The sequence below is a fragment of the Urocitellus parryii genome, chromosome 1, assembly GCF_045843805.1.
Source record: "Urocitellus parryii isolate mUroPar1 chromosome 1, mUroPar1.hap1, whole genome shotgun sequence".
Taxonomy (NCBI): domain Eukaryota; kingdom Metazoa; phylum Chordata; class Mammalia; order Rodentia; family Sciuridae; genus Urocitellus; species Urocitellus parryii.
The window spans coordinates 133,442,037-133,457,845 of record NC_135531.1 but is presented as its reverse complement, the minus strand read 5'-3'; the positions used below and the strand labels follow the sequence as shown (position 1 = coordinate 133,457,845).

The window sequence follows — 15,809 nt, the reverse complement described above, 5'->3', positions numbered from 1 at the left end:
AGACTATATATGGGTTTTTAGTATATAGACTATATATGGATTTTTAGTATATGTATGTCCTTAGGACCTTTTTAAAAATTTATTTATTCCTATTTCTTATATATGACTGCAGAATGTAATTCATTTTATATTACACATATAGAGCACAATTTTTCAAGTCTCTGATTGTATACAAAGTACTTTCACACCATTTATGTCTTCATACATGCACTTAGGGTAATGATGTCTAACTTATTCTACTGTCTTTCCTATCCCCATGCCTCCTCCCATCCCTTCCCTCCCCTTTGCCCTAAAGGTTCTCCATTCCTCTCCATGCTCCACCCTGTCCCATTTTGAGTCAGCATCCTCAAATCAAAGAAAACATTTGGCCTTTGTATTTTTAGGATTGGCTTACTTCACTTAGCATTATATTCTCCAACTCCATCCATTTACCTGCAAGTGCCATGATTTTATTCTCTTTTAATGCTGAGTAATATTCCATTGTGTATATATGTACTAAATTTTCCTTTATCCATTCATTTACTGAAGGGCATCTGGGTGGTTCCACAATTTAGCTATTGTGAATTATTCTGCTATAAACATTGATGTAGCTGTGTTCCTGTAGCATGCTGCTTTTAAGTTCTTTGTGTATAAAATGAGGAGTGGGATACCTGGGTCAAATGGTGGTTCCCTTCCAAGTTTTCCAAGGAATCTCCATACTGCTTTACAGATTGGCTTCACTAATTTGAAGTCCCACTAGCAATGTATGAGTGTGCCTTTCCCCCACATTCTTGCCAATACTTACTATTGTTTGTATGTATAATAGCTGCCATTCTGACTGAAGTGAGATGAAATCTTAGATAGTTTTGATTTGCATTTCTCTAATTGATAGAGATGTTACACATTTTTTCATATATTTGTTGATTGATTGTATATCATCTTCTGAGAAGTGGTTTTTTTTTGTGTTAAGTTTTTTGAGTGCTTTATATATCCTATAGTGCTCTGTCTGATGTGCTTTGCTCCCATTCTGTAGGCTCTCTATTCAGCTCACTGATTGTTTCTTTTGCTGAGAAGAAGCTTTTTAGTTTGAATCCATCCCACTTATTGATTACTGATTTTAATTCTTATGCTATAGGAGTCTTGTTAAGGAAGTCAGGGCCTAATCTGACATGATGAAGATTTGGGCCTACTTTTTTTCTATTAGGCGCAAGGTGTCTAGTTTAATTCCTAGGTCCTTGATCCACTTTGAGTTGAGTTTTGTGCATGGTGAGAGATAGAAGTTTAATTTCATTTTGTTACATATGGATTTCCGGTTTTCCCAGCACCATTTGTTGAAGAGGCTTTCTTTTCTCCAATGTATGTTTTTGGTGCCTTTGTCTTACATGAAATAACTGTATTTATGTGGGTTTGTCTCTGTGTCCACTATTCTGTACCATTGGTCTACACGTCTGTTTTGGTGCCAATACCACGTTTTTTTGTTGTTGTTGTTGTTTCTGTTGCTCTGTAGTATAAAATCTGGTATAGTAATGCCACTAGCTTCACTCTTCTTGTTAAAGATTGCTTTGGCTATTCTGGGTCTCTTATTTTTCCAGATGAATTTCATGGGTGCTTTTTCTATTTCTCTGAGGAATGTCATCAGGATTCTGATTGGAATTGCATTTAATCTGTATAGGCTTTTGGTAACATGGTCATTTTGACAATATTAATTCTGCCTATCCAAGAACAAGGTGGATCTTTCCATCTTCTAAGGTGTTTTTTGATTTCTCTCTTTAGGGTTCTGTAGGTTTCATTGTAGAGGTCTTTTACCTCTTTTGTTCAGTTGATTCCCCAAGTATTTAATTTTTTTTTTTTTTTTTTTTTTGGTGGCTATTGTAAATGGGGTCGTTTTTCTAGTTTCTCTTTCAGAGGATTTGTCACTGATGTACACAAATGCCTTTGCTTTATGGATGTTGATTTTATATTCTACTACTTTGCTGAATTTATTTACTAGTTTTAGAAGATTTCTGGTGGAATTTTTTGGGTCTCCTAGCTATAGAATCATATTGCCAGCAAATAGTAATAATTTGAGTTCTTTTCCTATCCGTATCTCTTTAATTTTTTTCGTCTAATTGCTCTGGCTAGAGTTTCAAGAACCATGTTAAATAGAAGTGGTGAAAGAGGGCATTCCTGTCTTGTTTCAGTTTTTTAGAGGGAATGCTTTCAATTTTTCTCCATTTAGAATGATGTTGGCCTGGGGCTTAGCATAGATAGCTTTTACAATGTTGAGATATGTTCCTGTTATTCCTGATTTTTCTAGTGTTTTGAACATGAAAGGGTGCTGTATTTTGTCATGCTTTTCTGCATCTATTGAGATGACCATAGGATTCTTTAAGTGTATTGATGTGGTGAATTACATTTATTGATTTCTGTATATTGAACCAAACTTGCATCCCTGAGATGAACCTCACTTGATCGTGGTACACCATCTTTTTGATATGCTTTTGTATTTGATTTGCCAGAATTTAATTGAGAATTTTTGCATCTGTATTCATCAGAGATATTGGTCCGAAGTTTTCTTTTTTTGATGTGTTTTGGTCTGGTTTTGGAATCAGAGTGTTATTGGCCTCATAGAATGTGTTTGGAAATGTTTCCTGTTTTTTTATTCCATGAAATAGTTTGAGGGGTATTGATGTTAGTTTTTCTTTAAAAATCTTGTAGAACTAAGCTGTGTATTCATCTGATAGGGCCTGTTTTTTAAATGAGATTTTGTTTTATATATAGATAGATAGATAGATAGATAGATAGATACTGTACATTCTCTATATTTGTGCACGTATTTATGTATTTTTGGTTAATTATTAGAACTAACCTAATAGTTCTGGATATGGAGTAGGCATACTCTGAATCTCAGTAAATTTAACAACATAAAATTCACATTAATCAGTATACCTCATCTGATGAAATGTGATTCCTATCACACTTTACTTGGTTACATAGAAAAAGATTATTCTACATGTAATATTTTTGCAATTAAGCATTTATTTCAGAGAGAGAGAGATTTTGCGGTTGTATCTTTTTCTTTGAATGCTATTTTTTTTTTCTTCCTAATTGTGGGAGAAAGAAAGCAAGGTTCAGTGGTCATTCTTTAAGTGACCATTTTTTTTAAAGAAAGCTAATGTTTATTAATGACTCTTCTAGGCATTCTACTCATGCTATATCATTTAGTCTATTCAGCCACCCCTTGACATGAATATTATCCTAATTTATTGAGGTTCAGAAAGCTAAATAACTTATTCAAGGTTATACTTATTAAGTGACAAAACTGAGATTTGACCCTTGTCTCCAAAAGAAAAAATAAAAAAGAAAAAAAGAAGGAACTTAAGATGCTTAAAATGAAGAGTAGGGAGATGACATTCTCAGACCTCCCCTGTTATGGTTTGTATGTGAGTTGTCCTCCAAAAGCTTACATGTGAGAAAATGCAAGAAGGTTCAGAGGAGAAATGATTGGGTTGTGACAGTCTTAACCCAGTCAGTGAATTAATCCCCTGATAGGGATTAACTGAGGTAATTGAAGTGGTAGGGTGTGGCTGAAGGAGGTAGGAATTGGGGTGTGGCTATGGGGTATATATTTTGTATCTGAAGAGTGGAGTCTCTCTCTTTGCTTCCTGATGATGTGAGCTGCTTCCCTCTGCTACTCTTTTCTGCCATGATATTCAGCTTCACCTGGATCCCTGAGTAATGGAGCTGGCCTTCTGTGGACTGACCTCTGAAACCGTGAGCCCAAATAAACTTTTCCTCCCCTGCAGTTGTGCTGGTCAGATTCTTTTAGTCACAGCAGCGAAAAAGCTGACTAAAACAATAATATCAAGTGATTTGTAACAGTACTAACTGATATTTATTGTGTATCTTTGCCATCAGTGTGCTCAGGTTTATATGGTTTATCTCTGTAGCACGGTTAAAAAATGAATAGAGAATTCAGTATGAAGTAAAAGTATGGCAGTGGAGCCAGGCGAGGTGGTACACGCCTGTAATCCCAGTGTCTTGGGAGGCTGAGGCACAAGGTTCACAAGTTCAAAGCCAGCCTCAGCAAAAATGAGGCACTAAGCAACTCAGTGAGATTGTGTCTCAAAATAAAATAGAAAAAAGGGCTGGGGATGTGGCTTAGTGGTTGAATGCCCCTAAGTTCAATCCCTGATAACCCCCCAAAAAAGAAAAAAAGTAGGACAGTGGTTTTCGACTTTGAATATACAAAATGCCATCGAAGATTTTTGAGTAGAGGAAATAACACAATGAGGTTTGTATTTTTAAGAGGCTGTATATTTCAGTATGATGGAGTTTGGTTTGGAATGAGGTGGGCCCAAAAGATAGATGATTACCTTGAGCTTGTTATGCATCCAGATAAGAGGCTGAACCTTTCTGTTATAGCATATGGTAGTGATGATAGATAGTGCATAAGGAAAATTGTTGGAATGTGGGGATAATTGAATATAGGGAAGACAGAGACATGAGTGACTCCAGTGATTTGATTCTGGGCAAGGAACAGAGATTTTTAGTGTATAAATTGATTGAGGAAATAGTTAAGAGAATTTGAGACACTGGGAAATCTGCATTAACATTTGCGCTCTTGAGAAACCTCATATTCTACAAATTGCACACTAAGCACGTAGGGCTTATAGAGAATAATGTTGGAGCAGACTACTAAAAACAGTTTTGTAACAAGAACACCATCAAGAATAATAATTGATATCTTGGGAAATAACTTGGATAGACCAAGCAGGCAGCTTGGTGTCCATGGCTGCTAGATGCTGCTGCAGGGGATATTAAAAATATACAAAATAAAGTTGAGACACTGACTCGTGGGCATTGAGACAAAGCAGTTAGAAAATGGGGCTCCAAGTCAGTGAGGCTGCTAAGGTTGAGACAAAAGAAAATGTACTGAGTGAGGAGGCTAGGGGTATGCTTTCTTGAGCAATAATCCTGGATGCAAATGCTTATTTTTAGTTATCTTAGATCTCTAAGGACCTGTGCCTCTGTAGTGGCCATGCTGAGTGAGGATTTTTCTTCATTGTGATGATTGTAATTCTGTAGTTGCTCTTCTATGCACAAATCACCAACAAATGAAACTTCCATGTTAAATTGATACCACTCCCTGCAATATATAAGCTTATTGGTAGTGTAGGAAAACATTTTGTAACTGAACTTATAGTGTGTGTTTGCAGTTCTGAAGTAAGGTCAAGGCTAGAGGTATGGGTCCCAAAGACATCTGAATTAAAAATGACATTTGAAACTCCTGGAGTAGATTTGATTTTTTATTTTAGTACTCAGAAGATATTTGTGAGTGCTAGACATGAGAGAGGCAATGTAGTAGTGCTAAAAATACATGGTCTATTTACCATTTACAAACAGATTAGAGGTAGAGCCATTAAAAATAATCATGCAAATCAAAGTTTTATTTTTATATTTATGAGTGCTATGAAGGAAAATTAGAGTGCTGAGAAAATGTATTTGATTTCTCAGGGAAAGCATCCCAGAGGAGGAAGATCTGAAAGATGATTTAGGATTGAACTAGTTAAAGAGTGGCAGGAGGGGGAATAATGCTTTATTTTATTTATTTATTTCATTGATACCAAACTGTATACTTGCTTCTGATTTTCTATATTCTGTCACTTCTCATTATGATTTCTTTTCCAAAGAAACTTTCTTTGGAAAAGAAATCATAATATTATGAATAATATAAAACGAACATATACACAAACACTAGATTTTAGCTGAAGAAATAAGAAGCACATCTGTGTATGGTGGTGCATACCTGTAATCCCAGCAGCTTGGGAGACTGAGGCAAGGGGATCAAAAGTTCAAGGCAGGCCTCAGCAACTTTGTGAGGCCTTAAGCAACTTAGTGAGACTTTGTTTCAAAAAAGTAAATTAAAAGAGCTGGGACATAGCTCAATGGTAAAGTGTCCCTGGGTTAAACTCCCAGTAATAAAACAGAAAGAAAAAAAAGGAGTCCAGCTCTGCAGCTCAATTATACATATAGAAGCAAATGCACTTAGATAACAACTAAAATATCACCATTTAAACACCATTTTTACAATAATAACAACAATTAGTTTCTTTCATTAAAATTAGTTGAAAACTATCTGATAAAGTTCTAATGTCCAGTAATTCACCTGTAAGTCAATATTATCAGCCAATGTTTAAAAATTCCACTTATGTAATTTCTGCCATTAAACATCTATTTAGTCTGAATTAAAGTAAAACTTAACCTTATACTACTTCTAACTGGTTTCTTTATTATAAGAGTTCTTTTTTTTTTTAAAAGAGCTCTTTTCATTTAAAATATGTTTGTATTAAGATGATTCGGAATCTATTTTACCTCTCTAAAATGATTAAATGTGGTTTCATATATTTATATTATAAACATATTGGTGTTCACAGTGTTTTTATTATAAGTATTATGGATCTTGAATTTCAGGTTCCCTAGGGGGCTTTTAGGAACTTGTGATAAATATTTAATAGAGGATGCAAGCTTTCTTTTTTAATCTTTATTTTTCCAGAAGGGATATCATTTAATCCATCCATATTCACTCTATATTCCTATAGGATAATGCCACGGGGGATGCAGTAGACTTATGGAACCCAACTTCCTATTTTCCAAAGTCTCTTTATTGTGCATGTTTCCCTATAATGGAGAATTATAGAGTCTGTTGAGCAAGCTAAAACAATTGGAAAGTCACAGGTTGACAAAAGAATAATTTCTTCTTATGCTATATTTACAACTAGTTGTGAAGATTTGGTAATCTAGAATCAAACTTTCTGAAAATATAGTATTAGATTTTTCTTTCATATACATCCTTTGAAATATTAAAAAATATTTTTAAAAACCTAATTTTGTGAAATCATCTTTTTTGTTGTTATTGTTTGTTTTGTTCTGTTTTTGGAGGCAGAGAGTCTTGCTATATTGCCAAGATTGGCCCTGACAATCCACTTGTCTCTGTTAGGCTCCAAACTTTCATCCTGTTTCCCTTAGCAGTACTCAATTGAGGAACCTCTCACACAGGGGCTCTCGTGGGAAGCTCCCTGGTTGCACTGCACACCTGTGTTGGGCAACTACTGTGTTGGGTTAACAATGCTGGAGAGGGGGGAAGGTTGGGATTTTGGTACCTGGCTGCTGAAGATCTGATCTGGGAGCTGCCCCCAAGATGAGCCAAGATGGAGGCAGTCTTCTTTCATTGCCAGCGAGTCTGGTGAGGCAGGGGAAGCTGGGGATGGTGTGGTGCTATGGGTAGGTAGCAGCTGAGTGACCTGTGTGGGAGTAGAGCAAAGTCTTGGAGATCTGCAGATGTGTTGATAGGTGATTCTGCTACTGTGCTCATGAGGCCTGCTTTGGCTAGATCTTTGGGGTATGGGTCCTGCTCAAATGCCAGGTGTCCTGCTCTAAAACTGAGGCCCAGAACCCTGTGCAGGGTCACAGTGCTGGTGATTTCTGCAGAGAGTAGGTGTATAGGGGTCTTCTAACACTCTCAGAGATGCAGTATTCTGTCTAGGAGAGATATGGATCACAGAGCGATACAGGATGTTGCCTCCCTCTAGCCCTCCATCTTCCTCCCTCATAAATAAATAAATATCAGTGGAAAAAAAGTCTTTCCTAAGTTTTACACCTTGCCACCATGATCCACAATAAATCATTGACTGATTACAATTTTAAATGGGAAATTAAATAGAATAAAAGAAAGTATATAAGGAAAGCTAGTCCAAAAGGAAGGGGCAGGGGGCAAGCAGATATGCTTTTTATTATATCTGGCGAATTTACTGGCTACTCCTCAAAAGTTTGTGTCTCTGTTACTGCATATGCTAAATTCCCCTAGAGCTATGCTAGGAACCAGGTGGACGTGGGAGGGATATATAGATTTGAGGAGACTGTGTTATGCTAGTTTACTTAGAGACCAAGCATTCATAATCCTGATGTTCTGATCTACCCAGTCATCAGCCTCTGGTGTCTGGAAGGCTGCAGAGCAGGTACCCTGGACAAGTTCAGACTTTGAGCCATCACCTGGAGCCTCATCCCAGTGTCCTCATCCTTCATGGAGGTAAACAACTACAGCTTGGAAAGGGCAGCTGTCTTGGAGGGGGTATCCCCAGTGACACAGGGACATTCTTAGCCTGTGGGTGTCTGCTCCAGCTCAGGCAGGGTACTTCCTGGCATACTACAGGGCATGAAACATGGTGGAAAATCTCAAGCCATGACTCTGAGCTGCCTAGGAACACAGGGACTCCAAAGAAGAGCTTGGCCAGAGCATAGCCCCCAAAGAGAGTGAGCCCAAACATCACTCTACACTCTCTAAACTGCAGACTGGCCCCTGGGTCTTGGGGACTCCAGGTGGCCTCCCATGAATGTTGGGTGCAGCAGGGTGGCCTTGGAGGTAGTGAATCTACATGCCACAGATTGTCCTTCCATAAGCTCAGATAGGTCTTCTTGCACCATGCTCAGTAAGTTTTGTTTTGGCACCATGAGGCTTAAATTTCATCCAGCTCTATCTCTGCTGTTGCTGCTGCTGCTGCAGCAGCAGCAAGCTGTGATGTCAAGGTTAAAGTTTCCTTCCCCCACCAATATTGGGATGTATTGGGCCTGAGGCAACCACTTTTACTTCCGCTCTAGCGCCACCCACAATACTGCATATCCTACACTTCCATCTACAACTGGACAGAAGAGCCAATAGCTGACTAGTAGGTGGTAAATCTGCCAGGAGCCAATCACTGCTGGCCTAGCTGATTCTATCCAGCAAGAGGCCACGCCCCCCACGAACAGTTCTGTTTATTGGTGTTGCCTGGCAACGGCTATTTTCCGGTGGAGAGATACTAATCTCCCAGCGGCTGGCTATACTGTTGGGCGCTTTGCAACGATTTATTTCAGCTAATCTTTAGTTCAAAGAATCCGAGTTGGAGGCAGAGGAAGCCCCCAAGGGGAGCGAGTATCCAATGCCTCACAATGAACTCGGCCTGGAGGAAAATTGTTGCCTACTGCATGGAAAATAAGATTTACAAATTTCACGAGGCTGTCAGAAATGGTGACTTACCTCGAGTGAAATATTTCCTAGCTCGTGGAAGTCACGTTGATGACACGGACAGAAAGAACAGGTATGGGATCTGGGAAGTCAGGGGCTGAAGGACAAGGGGCCAACTGGGGGAAGCAGGGTAATGGGTCTTCTCTATTGTCCATGGGGACAGAGCAGGAGGGAGACCATTGCTTCTTTCAACAGGATACTTGACTTTCATACCCCCATGGAGCTTCTGTACCAGGCACCTGCAAACCTTGGAGGTCTAGCACCCAGGCAGACTTAATGAGCTGTTGTAAAGGTAAAATTTCTAAGCTGATTCTAAGCTGCAAGAGTCTGAGTTAAAGTGTAAAAGATTGGGCATTGTAAAGTTTCTAAATTGAAAGGCTTGGGCTAAAAATAATAATAATAGGCCAGGTATTGTTAAAATTCCTCTGCTACCCCCGGAACCTGTAACCTCTGTAGCTGTTAGAACAATACCTGAACTGCCCAGTAAATATTTCCATTGATTCCCTGGTTGTTTATTAGCTAAGGGCTCCAAATAGCTCAGACGTAGGCATTGCAGGACCTAAACCAATCAGTTTGAATGTGTACCCCACTTAGGAGCACCAATCACCCCTGTCCAATCTGTTCCCGCCAATGTATGCACTAATGGTGGCTCAGGGTTGTTGTTCAATTTTCCCGCGCCTAAAGATGATTTGTTCTGATGTATGCAAAGCCCCCCACCCTCTCCAAAAAGTGTACTTAAGCTCTGCTTGACCTCTGCTCTGGGCTCTGGGCTGCTCTCCCTTCCTGAGTGAGCCTTGAGCCCCAGCATGCTGGTTCAATAAAACTTCCCCCCCTGCAATTGCATGAGGCTGGTCTCTTGTGTGGTCTCTCGCTCCGACGCTCCGCCGGACCCTTACACTGTAAAACAAAAACAAATCTGTAGCTGGTTTCCCAGGGGCATATAATTCCTAATTGTTAAACTAATTGTTTAACGATTATGTACATACAGCAGTTTATTGTTAATGTACACACTTTCACAAGTAGGTCACATACATTGTAGAAAAGTGCATAATGAGAAAAAAAATATTACTCATAATATAGCAACAAGAGGGCTAAAAAAATTCTTCAAATATAACCCACTACCTGTTGTCTACTGAGGAACCTTTATTAGAACTCTTTGAATTAAGAACATGGCTCCACGTTTGTTGTTGTTCTTTTGTTTTTTACCTTAATTCACACTAGTACATTTAGGAGGAGCACTTTCACTCCTCACTAGATATTACTTATTTCTCACATGCCTAATTCACTATTTCATCAAATTCTGAAGGATAACTTGATGTCATCTTCATTAGCCAACCAACTTCATAGCAAGGCTTGTTGAATAGCCCTGAATTTTTTGAAAAATTTCCATTCACTTAATTTACTTTTCAAGAGAGCAAACAATAGAGTTCACTGGTAGCTTTCCCACTTTCCAAGCATCAAACACATGTTGCTTTTCTAATTTTGTACACTTCAGGCAGATTACACTTTAAAAAAATGTGCCAATAGCTTTCTGCACAAACTTGTTGATTCCCCTGTTCCAATATACTTTCTGAAGTTATCTCTTACTGTTTATTTGTTTATTTAAACAGAGAGAGCAGAGCATTGGTCCACAGGATCAGGCAGTGCAGGCCTTCAGTCAGAAGAACAAGAGAGCAGCAAACAGAAGGTTCCCAGGCTGCACATGCTGCCTGCTTCTCCCCTAATGTCCCTTGCTCTGCCTTGTTCTCAAGGGACAAAGGCTATCCATAGTAGGTCCGTGCCCTGGTGACAGTGTTTGTGAAAAGGAATATTCATTGTCTCCAATGTGTGAGCTCTTTCTATGGTTACCAATTTTCCAAAAATTTTAAAATAAAAAATTAATTAAAATATCAGGGTTATAACATTTTTGAGTCCCACCTGCATGCAGTATTTAAGATCATGATGACACTACAAAAATGTTTATGTAGTAGACAAAGTCTTGCCAATCTGGGTATCAAAATACATTGTAAACTTTTATGAATTACTTCTTTGCCAACAGCCAAAATATAAGTGAGTACATCAGGATAAAATACAAAACATGAAAATATCTGAAAGAATATTTAGTATACTAGAATTGGTAGAAACATGTATTTTCTAAATGTTGCACAGAATTTACCATCAAATCATCTATTTGAGGAGTGAGTCTTAAGTAGCTGAACCTTAAGCTGCAGAGTAAGTACAACTTCTCTGCATCCTCAAAATTTTATAGCTCTGAAATATATTTTATTTCTTGTTAAATTCCTTCTCTTACCAGAAACACAAATGTTTTTTCCTATGTTCAAATGTTACTTGAACATCTGAAAAAAAAAGAGTACTTTGTGCAATATAAGTCATTTTGGCTTTAGCAAACTCAAGGCCATGCATTCAATCCTCAGCACCAGAAATAAATAAATAAATAAATAAATAAACAATTTTTAAAAGAAGTAGGAAAAAAGTAAGTCTTCTTTTCAGTTCTTTCTTTCTTAGGAAAGTTCTTGCCAATAGAAAATGTATAAAGAGGCATTTGTGTTTTCTTCTAGTACATTTCTATTTAGAAGCAAAGGGGAAATTTTCATCTGTGCTTATAGATATTATTACATTTCTTATAGATATGTTTTGTTACATACATGCAATTATAGGTTAATAATTCTGTTTTAGTGGCATGATGATAAAAAAGAGAACAAGTAATAAAGATTATTACTACTGCCAAATTATTGCTTTCCTTCATAATTTTTGCTTAAAAAAGTGAACTCAAGTATACTTATCTGTTCTTTCATTTCATTCATTTATACCCATACTCTGAATACCTAGAATGTAATTGAAATAATGACTCTTAAGATTCTTTCTTAAAAGCTTTATGTTTTATTGATCAGAAATTTAAAACTTCAGAGATAGGACTCAATTTCAAGTAAAACTTTTCCTCTTCCATTTCAAACAGAAGCACTCTGGTGGTAGGAAATTATAAAATGCCCATTTTAAAAGTTAAGGCAGTGTTAAAAACTGAACATTGGAAACACCTGATTTATGTATATCCTGTAAATCTAAATATTGAATAGATTGAACCATGCTAATTCATTTGAGTCCTACATTTCCTTTAGCTTTAAATTACTTAAAAAAAAAAGAAAAGCAAGGATTACTATGGTTTTAATTTGGTCTTTTATTATTGTTTTATCATTCATCTCTCCTTACCTATAGTATTTTTAACAACTAAAATTAATTTAAATGCCACTTATATGACTATAACCACTGTAGACCTCTTGTGTGTATCACATTTCACTTAAGGTAAGGTACTGTGTGATGGTCCTTTATTTCATGTATGAATAAAAAAATTGAATGCTGCCATTATACTTGTAGTGGCTTTCCAATGGCAGTGATGTCAAAATGATAGAAAAAAGAGCATCTAAGACTCATTGAAATACATAGTCCCTACAAGATATTTGTTAAATCACTATAATAGTATTTCTTCATTAAGTGAAATACTCTGTTGATTCATAGTAATAGTAATAATTATAATAGCCAACAATTATTGAGCTGTTGCTTGTACTATAAACTGTTCAGACATTTTACATAGATTTTAATTTTAAGTATCACACTATCATCCCAGTAGGTAACTACTAATTTTAATCAGTATTTTATTGGAGATAAAATTGATGAATAGGAGAACTAAATAGCATGTCACAGAGGTTAAAGTAGAATTCAAAGAAATGTTGAGCTAAATTCAAGGTCCATGCACTTTCTAGGCAAGTAGGACACTCTGGGATGGGATATAGCTCCATGGTAGAGACTTTATCTAGGAGGCTCCAGGTCCTGGTTTCTATGCCAGCACCAAAAAAAAAAAAAAAAAAAAAAAAAAATCAAAAATAAAAGATCAATGGGACCAGACCCAGTAGCTCATGCCTATATTTTTAGTTACTTGGGAGAATGAAGCAGAAGCATTGCAAGTTCAATGACAGCCTGGGCAACTTATGGAGACTCTGCCTCAAAATTTAAAAAAAAAATCATAATAATAAAAATGGGCTTAGGATATGGCTCCTGGATTGAGTGCTCCTGGATTGAGTGCTCCTGGCTTCAGTCCCTAGCAGTATCCAAAAAAGAAAGATAAAACAAAAAGTCAACAGAATAGGCTGCTCATCTATTAACTTAGTGTGTACTAACAGCTAGTAAATATTGTTCTTTCTTTAGAAAATAGTAGAGGACTTGCATACTTTTTAATGTTGATAATTGCATAAATAATCATGTATTTTGAGAGGATGCTTTACGAACTTCTAACAAAGCCTCTTGCCTTCATAGGACTGCTCTACATTATGCCTGTGCCTTTGGCCACCCAGAATTGGTGGCTTTTTTAGTGAAGAAAAAATGTAATATTCACCTCTGTGACTGTGATGGCAATACACCATTGATGAAGGTAGATGTAGCCAAGGATATCTGCAGAAAAAAAAAATGATGGAAATGATTTGAAGAAAAATTGATTAATTTAATATGATTAATTAGTAAAACATATGAAATGTTTTTCTTCAATTGTCAAAATTTACAGTTTATTTCTTGGTATAAACCCAACAGGCCCTACAATATCTGGAAGAGAAATGTGCAACTATCCTTCTACAAATGGTGCCGATCCAAATGCTCACAACAACCGAAATGAAACTCCTCTTCACTTTGCTCTTTCTCTGAAGAAAACATCACTAGCAGAAAAACTGCTTTCACTCAATGCAAATATAGAAGCCAGAACTACGGTATACACCAAACATGATTATTTCCAAAATATTTAAAATACGTTTGTTTTAAGTGTGACATTCTTCAACAAATGTGGATTTTTAAGCAGGGTTTTCTTGATCAGAATAGTAACAGTTGTTGAAATTTCTGTCCATCTTCTTCATCATTTTTATCTCATGAATTTATTTAATTTACATCTAAGCATTGTGTCCATATTTAAAATTAAGATGACTGATGCAAAAATCTGGAATCTAGGCTTCTTCTAAGAACCAAATGAGGTCCCCTTTGAGCCATGTTACTGTGTGGTGTGGTAAGCAGAGAGTGTCTCCTACATAGCATAGATGAGTGTTCTCTAGTTTGCGGCTGGCAAAATGTAGCATTCACTCAGATGATCTATTTTTCCTCAATAAATAAATATATAACTCTTGTTTTATAGTATATTTTTATAAAGAATACATACTTTTCTTGGTATTTTATCAATTAAAAAGAATTTGGATTGTATACCAAACTATAAAAATCTTTGAAATGGGATTAAATTTTGGAATTTAGAAATTGGCAATTTTCTTTCTTTTAAAATTATTAGTATAGTTTTATAATTACACATGGTACTTTGGTTTACTTTGACAAAATTATGTGCATGGTCCCCAAGTTTCCTCTCTTTTGTTCCTCTTTAGATTCTTGTTGATACTTCAGGGGATTTATCTCCTCACTTGTTTGGGTTAAAGTAATGTCAGGGAATGTTTAGTTCAGCAGCACATTTTTTAACCTGTGTACTCTTAGTGTCCCTGTGGCTTCTCAACACATTACAGAATAGGGTTGAAAGAAACAGTAGTGATAACTGTTCCAAATAATATACCACAGAGTTAACATTAATACATAGATCCTGCTCTGATGTCTCAACATTAATGTAGCCATAAAGAGGAGTAGTGAACTTAGCAATTGTCAAATTACAAACAATAACCATGAACTATCTGTGGCTTTAAAGTCAATAGCAGGTGTCAGTCATATAACCTACAATACTAACGATTGTATTAGCATTAAAGGTGGGGGGCAGGAACTACAATGTTAAAAATGCAGTTAAGTAGAAAAAAAGAAATGTCTTACAAAGTTAGTTAAGATTTATAAGAAAGTGAACAGAGAGTGCAGAAGATATTTGGCAGTATTGATTAGAAGAAGATAAGGAAAATAGAAGAAAACATGTATTGGGAGAGAGGGAGAGAGAACAATAGAATTTGGTTGTTACCAGAAGATAAGAGAAAATGAGAGGTCTGGGATGGTTATGCAGTCGTGGAGCACTTGCCTAGCACATATGAGGCACTGCATTTGATCCTCAGCACCACATAAAAAATAAATAAATAAAATGAAAGTGTTATGTCCATCTACAACTAAAAATTATGTACTAACATTATGTATGATTTTTAGTTATGTACTGATAGAGCAAAGGAAGTGGGTGTTAACCTCTTCCTGCTTTTTTTGTTACTAGTTGGAGTGGCCTAAGATTGAAGCTGTTTTACATAAGAGACATTTTCTTCTTTTCTGCATGAAGGGGGATGAGTTAGTAGTGTCCATTAAGACCAGTTTGATGCACTCCTGGGCTACCACTTCTGCAGCTTTCTTTAAGGGATTTTCTATCTGCTGGCACTGAGATCTAGTTGGCCTCAAGTCTAATTAGGTTTTGTTGCACCTGGCTTTCTTTGAAGAAACTAGATTGACCTACTCTTCGGCTACACAGCAGCCAATTTCTTCAATGGATCTGGTTCTCAGAAGCCTCCCAAGAAATCTAATTGTGGTTCGGGGGGGTGGGGGGATGATTCTACACTCATTGGAGTCCCCAGAGCATAGCCTTTCTGGATTTAGGCCTTGACTGCATTCCCCCTCAACCACTCATATTGTTGGCCCCTTTCAGATGGTCTTTGAGCTGCCAAACACAAAGGAGAAATGAATAGAACTCCCCTTTCCCCTTCCAACAGAGCATGATTTTTAAGCATCTAGTGCAGTCTCTGGATCACATGAGTTTAGGCAGTGTTTCTGATGTGAGATTTCTCTGAATCAAGAC

The 15,809-nt window shown here is 36.9% G+C and overlaps 1 protein-coding gene across 8 annotated transcripts in view; it reads left to right on the top strand.

The window, feature by feature from the left end:
• Window positions 1-15,809, top strand: part of LOC113178251 (olfactory receptor 2M3-like) — a 93,331-nt gene that overhangs the window by 12,641 nt on the left and 64,881 nt on the right. For 3 of the 8 annotated variants that reach the window (XM_077801541.1, XM_077801529.1, XM_077801539.1), the window contains exon 5: window positions 13,601-13,773. The exons of 3 other annotated variants lie outside the window; for them this stretch is intronic. The gene's annotated coding sequence lies outside the window, so the exon portion shown is untranslated. Of the gene's footprint in view, window positions 1-13,330; window positions 13,446-13,600; window positions 14,099-15,809 lie in introns of those variants that run through there. 2 more of the 8 variants (XM_077801532.1, XR_013344114.1) reach the window with 2 other exon arrangements.